Source organism: Desmodus rotundus, chromosome 11 (genome assembly GCF_022682495.2).
Source record: "Desmodus rotundus isolate HL8 chromosome 11, HLdesRot8A.1, whole genome shotgun sequence".
In the NCBI taxonomy this organism is placed as follows: domain Eukaryota; kingdom Metazoa; phylum Chordata; class Mammalia; order Chiroptera; family Phyllostomidae; genus Desmodus; species Desmodus rotundus.
This window is the reverse complement of record NC_071397.1, coordinates 7,818,847-7,830,580: the sequence shown is the minus strand read 5'-3', so window position 1 is coordinate 7,830,580 and position 11,734 is coordinate 7,818,847. Positions and strand designations below refer to the sequence as shown.

The following is an 11,734-nucleotide window of genomic DNA, read 5'->3' as shown; positions in this document are numbered from 1 at the left end:
TCATTGTCATCTCATTGAGCAAGTGGGTATTGAGAGCCCACCATGTGCCCATCTGGTCATGAGTGCCCAGAGGGCAAGTGAAGAGGAGTCCCGGTGGGGGGAGCAGGGAGAGCATGGACCTTCTTCACGTTGAGGCACCGGAGTTTATTCAAGAGTGCGGTGTGGCCGTGACGTGCAGAGAGAAGCACAAGGCACAGGGCTGTGCTGCACAGAGACAGGAAAGGGTGTGTGAAAACATCCTTTAGCACCTGCTGGGAGCTCTCTGGGAAATTGTTTATCTGCCCTCCACTTCAGTGCCGTGACTCTAGAGCTGAAACAAAGAAGTGCCTACAGGAGCCTTGCAATGCTCATGTCCTTTGGCCCAGTGAGTCTATTTCAGGAAATCTAGCCCAAGAATGTGGGCAAAGACTAAGGTACAAAGATGTTCATCACAGGGTTATTTAGAAGAGTGAAAATGTGGAATGTAGACGATTCCAGATGCCCATCATTAGAATGGCTTGTATACAAGCTGTTCTCTCCCCTTCTCTCTCTCTCTCTCTCTCTCTCTCAGACTGTGGTCAGGGACCAGGAAAAGCCCCAGCAGTGTTCCTACACAGCCTTTCTGACTTGCTCAAGGACCCAAGAGATCCACCATTGTTCACCTTTCCATTTTCTAAGTGTGAGTTATCTTCTGGGGATTTTCTATGGTGAATAGTGACTCCAGACTGGTTTTCTCTTGGCCTTCCAAGATGCATTCAGGTGCCCACCCTGTTCTGTCTGCCAGCGTTGCTCAGGGGCTCCTAGAGATGGACAGGCCATTAGGGAGTACACAGTCTAACCCCTTTGAAGGGAAGGGACTTGTCACATTGCTTATTAATACAAAGCCATGGTGAGCATTCAGGCCACCTGACTCCTAGCGCAGTGCTCAGTTCAGGCTGAGGCAAATATAATTAGAAAAATAAACCAGTTGTCCTCAGAATTACCCAAAGTGCAAGAAATGACCCAGTCCTAGCTCTTCATGGAATATTCATTCCCTCCTCTGAGCTGGGAAAACTTCTCGATGGGGAATTGAGTTCACTTTGGAGCAGAGATTGGGCCATACCTCCAGCATCCCTGGGGGCCCGGCCCCTCCTTCCCAGCATCCCAATGCTTTGTTGGTTTCTGAGAGCGGGTCCATCTCTACTCTGTTGCCAACCTGGTCCTCTCCTTGCCACTAGATTCTGATCCTCTCTTGGGTGACTGTGGGGTAAAAAGATAACCTAGCCTACTGCCCTGACCCTTTGGGGAATTCAGAGACTGGAGCCTGAGCTATAGTTCTTCCTTCCACTTTCACCCTGTCCTCGGTAGCCCCCACCTATGGGATGCAAAACCACAGGTAAGCAATGAAGAAAACACCCTCCATGCTGATCCCTCTCTTTCAACCCTTCCTCTTCCTCTGCCCTTCACATCCTCCTATACCCCAACTCCTCCCATTCACCGCCTCTTTCCTCCTTCCTCCCCTTCTCATTTCTCTCTACCTCTGTCCCTGAGCACCCCACTTCTGCCTCTCCTTTCTTGTGCCAGCCCACTCTAACATACCTTGAGCTTCGTCTTGGCCTTGTCCTCCACAACGCGCCCCCCCCCCCCCCAGCCACCGGGCTTTCCAGATCCCTGCAGGGAAGGGCCTGTCTTTCAGGGTCTGCAACAAGGTGATCAGGCATTTTCCCTGGGTGCACATGGTGAGGGTGCCGAGTACATGGGGCCAAGGTGCCTGGGCTTCTGCAGGTACGCACCCGTGCTCCCCCCCACCATGTGCCTAGACAGGAGGCAGGGTCTTATATTACAGATTTATCCAGCTGAGTCCACCCTGAGCTGCAGAGACATATCCACACGGCACATGTGCCTCCCTGTGGGTATCTGGGACAGGTGCAAGGGAGGTGCAGGAGAGGAGATCAACTGAGACATTCTCCCTGCCCCTGGATTTACCGGCTGCAGTACAAGCAGGAATTTCTAAATTTAAGTCTCTTCAGTAGGAAATGTACACACACCTACCTCTTAGGAAGCTCAGAAAGGCAGAGATCAGTCCTACCTTCCCCAGGAACGGGTTGCTGCTGGTCCTAGTGGGCAGAGGGAAGGACCAAAGGAAGATGAGGTCCTGGCCAGACCATACCTTCTGATGCCACGTCTTTACTCAGTTTGGAGTAGGGACTCAACTACCCGCCGCTTGCCTTGGACAAGTGTCTTTACTGTTCTGGACCTCAGTTCCCTCATATGTCAAACGAGGGTTGATGGGAGGATCAAACGAGCGAATAGTTGTAAAGATGCCCCAAATAATTTCGGTGCACACCTCACAGATTCCAGTGAGAGTCACAAGAAGCCTTAATGCATGTATGTGCGTTCATCAGGCTCTCATTTTTCATAGGTCCCTCCTAGGGTGTGGGAACCAGAGGGGTCCAGGGCTGGGATCCCCCCATCCCGCCCCCCACCGCCCCCAGCCCGGGGCCAACGCGCGGATTTTCCTCCGGCAGGCGGCAGGCTAAAGGCTGCACCGAGGGCTAAAGGCTGCACCGCAAGCTCCGCACGTGAGGCGGCAGCACCGGCGCCGGCTGCAGTGGCACATCCCGGGCAGCCCCTCTCGCCTGGCGCAGGGGCCGCCCGTGCGGCTGAGCCAGACCTCCCGGCTCCCCGGGCTCCGGGCCCGCCCGCCTCCTCCCCCCCAGCACCGCGGCCGTGGCGCACTCCCGCCCCTTGTTCCGGATCCCGCTGGTCAGCCTGTTGCCTCGCCGTCCCCGCGGCCAACAACCGCCGCGGGGCCGCGATCGTTCCAGTTTCGGCGGCAGCGGTGGTCGGCGTGGAAGGGGATGCGCGGGGCGGCAGACGCCGCTGCTGGCTCCCCGCCCCTGCACCTCCGCGGGCCGCCACTGGGGGCGGCCACGGCGGAGAGCTCCGCGGGGACGGAGCGCACCGCCGCCTGGCTTCCCTCACCGCTGGCCCCGCGCTGCCTCCGCAGCCCGCCGGTTGCCTCCTCCGTCTGCGCGAGTGATCGCTGTGCATGTGTGTGTGTGTGTGATCGGGAGCGCGTGTGCGCGCGCGCGGGGGGCAGTGTGCACGACGGGAGTGCGGAGAAGTGTGTTTGTGTGTGTGCGTGTGGGTGTGAGTGCCTGGCTGGCCCTCGCGCGCACACACACACTCACACACACACCCCGGCTGGCTCGTTTGAACTTGAAGACACCCCACATTCCAAGATGCTCGAGTTGCCTAGAAATGCCCGGGGTTCTTCGATCTGGAAAATCCTACCGGCGTCTTCCTAGGGAGGGATTATTATTACTACTATTATTATTTAATCTGGAAGCGAAGAGAACAAGTTGGGCTTTTTCCTCCTTTCTTGCTAAATGCCATGGATATAACTGAATAAGCCGCTCAGGGCTCTCCCCGCGTGGACGTCCGAGGCCACCATCTGCCTGCGTTCGCCAGAGCCGAGGGCTTAGCTCCAGCCTGTGTCGGGCGGGGAAGGATGCGTGGCCGCAACGGGGAGCCCGGGTGCCCCGCGCAGCCGGCCGCGGTGCCTCCTAGCCAAGGGTAGATGCTGCCTCGCCCAGGTGAGTGGTCACCGCCGCTGCGTCTCCGCGATCGGGGTGTTTGCTAGGGCTCGGTGCGGGGCTGAACGCACCCGGGGAACCGGCAACTTTGCATCCCTTCCTTTTCCACTTGAGGACTCCCTCATGCGGGCACTCGTGCGGACACCGTTTTCTCCTTTCGCCCATCCGTATCACCGGAGGCTTCCTTTTCTTTCTTCTGTTCCATAGTGGGGGCGAAACTCTGGTGAGGAGCAGGCGGGGAGCGGTCCCTGTGAAGCCGGAGGGCAGGAGAAAGAGACAGGAACCCTGATAGATGGAAACAGGGAAGCAGCGGGAGAACTTTGCCGTCAGGCCACTCTGTTGCATCTCCCCACTGGCAAGGCCTGTCCCCAGCTATTGCTAGGGGCTGCTGGGTCGACCTCCGGGGCTCCTGGCTCTCTCTGGGCTGGGTGGGTAGGGTAGAACCCAGCGGAGAGCTTGATTCAGCGCTCCTGGAGAGAAGGAAGGCTTCATTGCAGTTTGGGGAGGCAAGTAGGGCAGACTCAGGGACCCTATCCTGTCTCAGGCAGAAGGCAGGGAGGGAGACCAGGGGGATTGTGTGTGTGCAGCTTGGGGCATCAGGATGGCATGATGAAGCAATATGGAAACTGGCATTAGCTGTGCTTGGTTGGTAGGTCTGTCTCCCACCCAGCCCTGCCCTGGCTCTATGGTTAGCCTGGGCAGGGAGGAGGCAGAGCCGGTGGAGAGCTCCCAAACCGGCAGCGCCTGGCTCTGCACAGACCGTAGGCAATTACAGGGAGGTGTCCTGCCCGTCTCCCTGTCACTCCAGTACAAAGGACATAGAGAGAGACAGAGCCCCTGAAAGCCGGAGCCCGGGAGAAAGAGGAGGGAGAAAGAAGAGAGAGCCTGAGCAGAGGCAGCAGAGCCAGGCCAACACCAAGCGTGTGGGGAGATGTCCACAGACAGAAAGACACCTGCGGGGAGCTTATCTGAGCGGGCACTCTGAGCTGGAGTTTGCAGGCATGGCTGTAGATGCTAGCCCTCTGCCCTGCCACAGTGTGTGTGTGTGTGTGTGTGTGTGTGTGTGTCAGGGAGGGGACCTCTGTGGCTGCTGTGGGCTGATTGGCCTTGTGGGGCTGGGGGAGGGGGTGACTCCAGGAAATTGGCCCCCCGCAGCTGGGGAGGAGCAAAGCTAGGGAGGAAACCGCCAGTCTGAGCTGTGAAGTTCCCTGGGACCAGGGCGGGAGGTTCTAGGAGGGCTGTTGTACATGGCTGGTTGGAACTCATGGTGAGGAAGCTGAGGGGATATTGTGGGGATACTGGGAGCTAAGAACCTGTGTCTGGAGATTGCGCCCCTGTGCTAGCGACCACCGTCTCTCGGCAAGGGGCTCATACAACCACACAAAGCGGAGCCTGGCAAGCTGTAGGACTTGCTCCCAGGGAGGCTGAAGGGGGTCGGAGTGGTGCAGGGTGGACTTTGAGCTTGTGAGGGCCTGCGTTTGGAGACTGCAGCCTCCGTGGGCCATGCCCGCTGCCAGCTCTTCTGCTGACGCTGGAATGTCGTCTTTCCCTCAACACTCTGGCTGGGAGTGCAGAGTTCCATTTTTCTCCTAAGGCCCCTCACATGCTTCTGCTCAGGCCCTCTGCCTGGCCCTCAGTTTAGTGTCTGGCCCTATTTCTGCCCAGGAATGGAATTACTTATCTTCCTGCCCTTGGTCTGGGGAATACAAGGAACAAACTTGGCATTTCGGTTTCAACCTCTGGCAGTTCCTCCCTGGGAGGTGGGCTCCTAGCTCTGTCCCCTGTGGGGCTGGATGGGTGCCAGTCTGCACTGGGGCTCAGGTTCCTTGCTTCTCTGATGTTCCCATTCCTTTCCCAGGCCCAGGAATCTGAAAAGCTGGGGAGTGTGTCCTGGGGACGGGGAAAGGGAGCTTCCAGGAGGCAACACTGAGGAGGAGAAGGAGGGTGGATGGGGTAGGAAATGCAGACGAGGTAGGTGGGGCCCCTGGGAGAACCAAGCAGCCTTTTGGCCACCCAGTCCCTGGTGTGGAAATCACCTTCCTTGTCTGGGCTGCAGATCTCAAGTAAAATCAAGAATTGGGGTTCTGACCAAGTGCTGGGCTTGTCAAGTGTCTCCAGGCTGTGGGGTGGAGCAGGGCCTGTTCTCCTTCAGAAAGTCCCCTGTCCTAGGAGGAGATGGGCACAGTGATTGGCTTCCAGGGCATTCCTATTTTTATGGGGGCGGCTGCTAGCTTGAAAGCAGAGACATAGAAAAAAAAAATAGAGCTAGCCAAGTGGAGTTAGGCCCTGGACAAACACAACACCAATTTGGGTGTTTTGTGATGTTTCTTTGGGCATAGTTGTCATTTTAGGGCTCAAGTTATTTAACGGGATTGAGTTGTCATTTAATGGAGTAGAACCTAAACTTGGAGGGCCCGTGTTCAAATTCTGGCTCTGCCACAGCTTTGTTCATTAACCCCTGGAGCGTCTGTGTTTTCATCTGGTGAACGGAAAGAATAGCAGGCACCTCACAGATGCATTATGGCCCCGTGTTTGTCCTGGCGCTCCCCAAGCCCCTGCTCAGACCTGGAGGAGTGTTGGGTTGGAGGGGCAGGGTCGGGAGGGGGTCCGTCCGAGACACGGAGGGTAGTGCCCTACCCTCCTCCAGTCACAGAGCTGCCCGGAGGGTTTGATGCGGTCGAGTGGAAGGTGATCATGAAGAGACTCCGGGAAGCCCTCGGGAAAACTCTGGGAATTGATATTCCAGAAGCAAATTCCACCTCGGAGGCTGTGGCACCTGCTGCCCTCCCTCTCGCTTGTTTGCTTTGGAATTTTACAGCCTCCCTCACGCTTGCTCGGTATGCTTCGACGCTGTGTCTTACAGTTGTCATCTGTCACCCGTTTCCATCTGAAGCTCGAGTGTGAAATATCCCCCAGAGCCCAGTCCCTTGCTTCTCCTCTGTGACTCTGCCTCTTTCTGCCCCAAGACTGGCCTCACAGGGGTGGTCTCAGGTCCAGGTGGGGGTCTGTACAGGGCCTGTGTTTGGACCTGGGTCCCTTCTGTGGAGTTGGGGGCCACACCCAGTCAGGCAGAGGAGCTCAGACCCAAATATGTATCTAGCAGGGTCTGACTAATGAACCAAATGAAACTGGGGTGGAGAGAGAGGCCTACAATATGGTCCCACAATATGGGAAGGCTTAAGAAAATGTATTTTCAGAAAGTAGGCAGTCAGGTCTGGAGATAGAGACCAGGAAGAGTAGCCCTGTCTAGAGTGCTTAGGATGAGAGCAATCAGGATGGCTTCCTGGAGGAGGTGAGGATTTCAGGAATAGTAAAAGTTCATAGAAGTCTAGAGAGATTTTGTTTTCTTTTAAATTCTCAGAGGTCATCGAGAATTTGGGAAGCTTAAGGGGTGGGGTACTGGACAAGTAGAATGGATATTCCAAGAAATTTCTTAGGCTATTAACCAGCTCTTTCAAACACTATTTTGAATGCTTATTATATGCCAGGCACAAATCTAAGAACTTGACATTATTCTCTCATGAAATTCTCTCACTCCTCTGAAATTGTCACTGTTATTACCACCACTTTACCAGTAAGAAAACCAGGGTTCAGAGAAGTGTGTTCCTGCCAGGTAGCTAGGAAGTGGCAGAATTGTCACTCCATTCTCATGTCACCTGAATTCAGAGCCCACACTCGTAATTCCAACATACTGCGTCTCCTCCACTGTGAGGATAGGTAGACACCTGAGACTGGCACCTCTTTAAGCCTGCTGGCCTCCTGGCCCGGGTGGGGCGGCCACTTCAGAGCCCCCATCACAGGGCCCTGCAGAGCCCACCATCTCCACGGGCATTGCTTCCCACCCTGCCCACTCATGCCCAGCTGTTCCAATGCTCCCATCCAACAGCACCACCCTTGTGGACAGCACAGACGACAGGACAGTGGGGCAAGCCCTGGCCTGGACTGCAAGTCCTGCCACCCAACACTGCCGCGTGTGTGTGACCTGGGTGGGAGGGAACTCTCTCTGCTCCCCTGAGGTCTGGCTTCCCGACGGATGAATCAGGATGCTAACGCTCACTTCCCAGGGTTGACGTTAGGGCAAGGCTGCCTTGTGAATGGGCTTCATACACTAAACAAGCCTCTTAGCACTCAAGAGTTGTACAGGGTGGGGCAAAAGTAGGTTCACGGCGGTTCGTGTGGAAAATAATACAATGATTAATAAATAATAATACACGAATAGACTCTGTGTTTTGCATACTCACAACTGTAAATCTGCTTTTAATCACCCTGTATGTGTGACTCCCTTCTAATTTAGACCAAGTAACTAAAATATCAAGTGTGACAATGCCCAGGTATGAAGGCATTAAAGGTCGGCTTTCATGTGTCAGTTCCGTGTGTGAGTTAATCAGTGAGATGATAGGCCAACTAGCCCTGCGCCTTCTGGGAAAAGGGATGGTAACGAACCTGCAGAAGAGGGGCCTGTGGTCCAGATAATTGGGTGGGATTGGTAGCAGACCACAACCAGAAAGGAACACACTGATACGTATAACTCTCCTTTTGGATTCAGACGGCCACCATTGAAACTCTGGCACAGAGTGGGCAGAGGGCATTTTCCTTAGGCCGCTGTTTCTTGACCTTTTTTCACTACTGCTCCCTCCAAGGGGTCATTTTTGGCCACTTTTTTTCCTAACTGCACCCCTCATACAATTGAAATACCACAGACGTACCATGTATCTGTTTATGTACTGTGACGTGTATCCGTGCTTTACATACAAAGAGTTAGATTGTTTTCCACCCCTCCCAAGGACCAATGTTTGCCCCCTGGGGGCGCTGTTGCCTCCGTTGAGAATGCTCAGTTTAACAGATTAGGATTAGAAAAGAAGATGGATGACTGAGGCAGAGAGAATCCAGGAGATGGTGAGGAGGACAGAGTCACTCTGGCCTGTCAGTAGTGTGGTCGGTGGACCAGCAGCATTGCCGCTGCCTGGAGCAGACTAGAGACGCAAACCCCCCCCCCCCCCCCGCAGACACCCCCCCCCCCCCCCCCCCCCCCCGCAACAAGCATCTCCACTTTATCCCGGTGGGGGAGGGGCAGGGTTGGGTGCACTGCCCCCAGCAGGAGGCTAGGGCCAAAGGAAAAGAGGGGAGAAGTCAGACCAGAGACAACTGTGCGCTGGGTCACCGGCTTGTTTAACGACTGAGTCCAAGTGCACCAAGAAAGTTTAGTCAGTGATACTGTCTACACCTGTCGGGATCTATTCGTCTTTGTTCTTTTCTGGGTGGTTTCCTTGCACTGCAGTGCAGGTTGTGAGAAGTGGGGAGGGTGCCGCAGAGGAGGCACAGGCTGTGTGCGGCTTACAAGGAACGGAAGACCAGGGCTTCTTTGACTTGGGCAGATCTGAGCTGCTTTCTTGAATATTCCCAAAGCCCAAGGCTAATGGGGCCCAAACCCACCTGAGGGACAGACTGAACTGTAGAGACAAGATTTAGGTGTTAAAATGTGTCAAGCTGGATTCAGCAACAAAAGGGGCTCTTACAATTTGTCAGTTTGCTTGGGAGTGTCTGCAGTACAGTTTGGGTCTCCATGTGGTGGTCCCGTATTAACAGGGCAGCCCTGAAATATGAGACAGCAAAATCCCCAAATTGGGTTCTTTAGAATCCAGCGCACTTATTATTGGCATGTCCTACATTAACTCACGCACCGGCAGGAGCTACGCCACAGTCATTCTGCCCAGACAACAAGAGAAGCAGAATGCTGAGTCTCTCTCAATGCCTCTCCCTTCTGTAGTTCCCTCCTGCGCCGTCTCCCCTCAACACAGCCCTTCCTATACCCCACTTCAGTCTAGGCCACGTGGAGCAGTCTTCCGTCTCTCCATAGCTCAGGTCTCTAATAGACCTCATGGGGATGCTAAATCTAGTTGGTCCTCCCACCTCCCCTTCCTTAGGACTCACTTCCTGTTCCTTTTCTGAAAAGCTGGTACTCTCCTTCCTGGCTACCCTCCCGATATGTTCCCCTGCTTTAGTCAAATAAGCTGGTGGGAGACAGTTTACTCTGGTCCCCAGTTAATATCGGGGGTCTATGTGAGAGCCTATTCAGAGTAGCTGTAAATTGGGTCTTGCTCTTGTATGGTTCTGTCCGACCTCCAAAATGAGTGGCATATGGTCACGCAGCCTGCAGGACCCTGGAGGAGCTTGGGGAGAGAGCGAGGCTCAAGTTTTGGCTTGGGTCTCAGTGCCTGCTGAGAGAGATAGGGGCACCAGGGAAGATGGCACTGTGGGTGAAGGCATGCTTGATTTCTGAGCTCCTGGAGACCCCTGCAAATGGCCAGCAAGGGTTGTGAGGTCCTGTCATTCTAATAAGGTGTCAAAGGTTTGTGGGTGGGCAAAGTTGATCTCTTGACTCAGTGTCCTCTGCAATGAAGCCACTAGCGTACCCAGATAGGTCCTCCTGGGGCAGAAGGAGGGAGGGTGGATGGTTCCCTGGGGCCATGGAGATAAAAGTTAGAGGTACTAGTACAGCACCAGGCACTGGGCACTGGTCCTGGGAGACTCTATTCTTCTTTCATCTCTGCCAGGAACTTGCTGGGTGGCTTGGGCCAGCCCCTCTTCCTTACCGTCCTCACCTGCAGAATAGGATCTGCGTGCTCTCTCAAGTCCCTTCCCGTCAGCAGCTTGAGCCTTTTACTTATAAGTCCATGAACAAGCCTGAGTGAAGATACATCTGCTGAGCCATCCAGGCCCTGGAAGTGACTGGTCCAGGCTCCTCCAGCCTCCTTTTATTCTTGCTCTCCTTCCAGACAGCGAGCGCTGACCTGATGCTTCCCTCTGCCTGGTACCCTCTGACCGCTCTTAGCCATCCTCACACCCCGTTATGAGGTTCAGTTTCCAATGACCAAGATCCCAGGGCTGCAGTGTGAGGGGGTGTTTCCTTCCTCCCCCACTCCAACACATGCATGTGCACATACAAACACACTCCTACACACATTCACACATGTGCACACGCACACCCACAAATATGCACAGGTCCACATGCTCACACTCTCTCTCTCACACACATACCACATGCCCTTACATGCATTCTCACATACACGTGCATGCCTCTCCACTTACATCCACAAACACATACGTGCACACACACACTTGCATGTGATGCACGTGCATACATATACTTGCACATGCCCTCACACAGTCACATGTGTCTGGTACCTGTACACCATACACATGCTCTCACATGAATAGACACACACTAACACACACTCTCCTGACCACTTCCTCGGCGACTCTCAAAGACAAGTGCCCCTGCCGTTCCACCTTTGCAGAGCACTGACTGCGTTACAAAGCATTTCTGTGCATGGTCCCTTCAGTCCCTGTAGCTCTCTGAGCTCTGCTGGCACGACTTTGGCCTCCTCCCTGTCTAGATGAGGAACCAGGCTCAGATTAAGAACGGCCATACAGGTAGCAGAGCCAGGATGAGAACCCAGACTTCTGACCCCGTCTAGAAGTTCCCCACCACAGCAGATAGTGTCATATCACAGTGTCACATTTGTCACTACACTTGCTGCAGAACAGCCCTGGGAGACAGGGAGGGAGGGTCTGTTTTGTCCCTGTGTGAAAGATGGGAAACTGTGTTCTGGGAGAGTCACACAGGGGGCTATGGAGCTGGCGCAGGAGTCTTCTGTGTCCTTCTCTGTAGGGACATTTGTGCACGCCTGGTGACTGTTCCTTTGTGGCTCTCTTTGAATCACATCGAACCTCCAGCAATTGAGAAATTCCACCCTAGCTCAGCCCCGTGGGCATTCCAGCCCCAATTCTGCCTGGTTTCCACTGAGAAAGGGTGCAGGGGAGGACTGGGCCATCTCCATCCTCACAGGGTTGAGAAGGCCACTCACGGCTGTTTCTCATAATGCTTCTCAAGGATCAAGGTGTGTTTGTTCATCATGAATGTGCCTCAACTCACTCACGCCATTTTCGCGTTCTCAGCCTTGCCTGCCTCTTGAGGCCCTAAGTCCTACACTTTGTTTTAAGGTCAGGAGAGCCCGACAGTTTAGAATTTGGTGATCAAGCCCACACTCCTTCCTTCATCCCTTTCATAACTGGCTGGTCAACAGTCCTCACCAACCAGTTTAATTCAACAAGCAGTTATTGATCACCTACTGTGTGCTGCCAGCAGGCCGGATGCTGCAAAGATGGATCATCTC

At 54.5% G+C, this 11,734-nt stretch overlaps 1 protein-coding gene across 1 annotated transcript in view; it reads left to right on the top strand.

Annotated features, from left to right (window-relative positions):
- The first annotated feature begins 3,032 nt into the window (after positions 1-3,032).
- The window catches only part of LRFN2 (leucine rich repeat and fibronectin type III domain containing 2), a 178,385-nt gene continuing 169,683 nt past the window's right edge, over positions 3,033-11,734 (top strand). The window contains exon 1 of the mRNA XM_053914390.2: positions 3,033-3,557. The gene's annotated coding sequence lies outside the window, so the exon portion shown is untranslated. The remainder of the gene's footprint in view (positions 3,558-11,734) is intronic.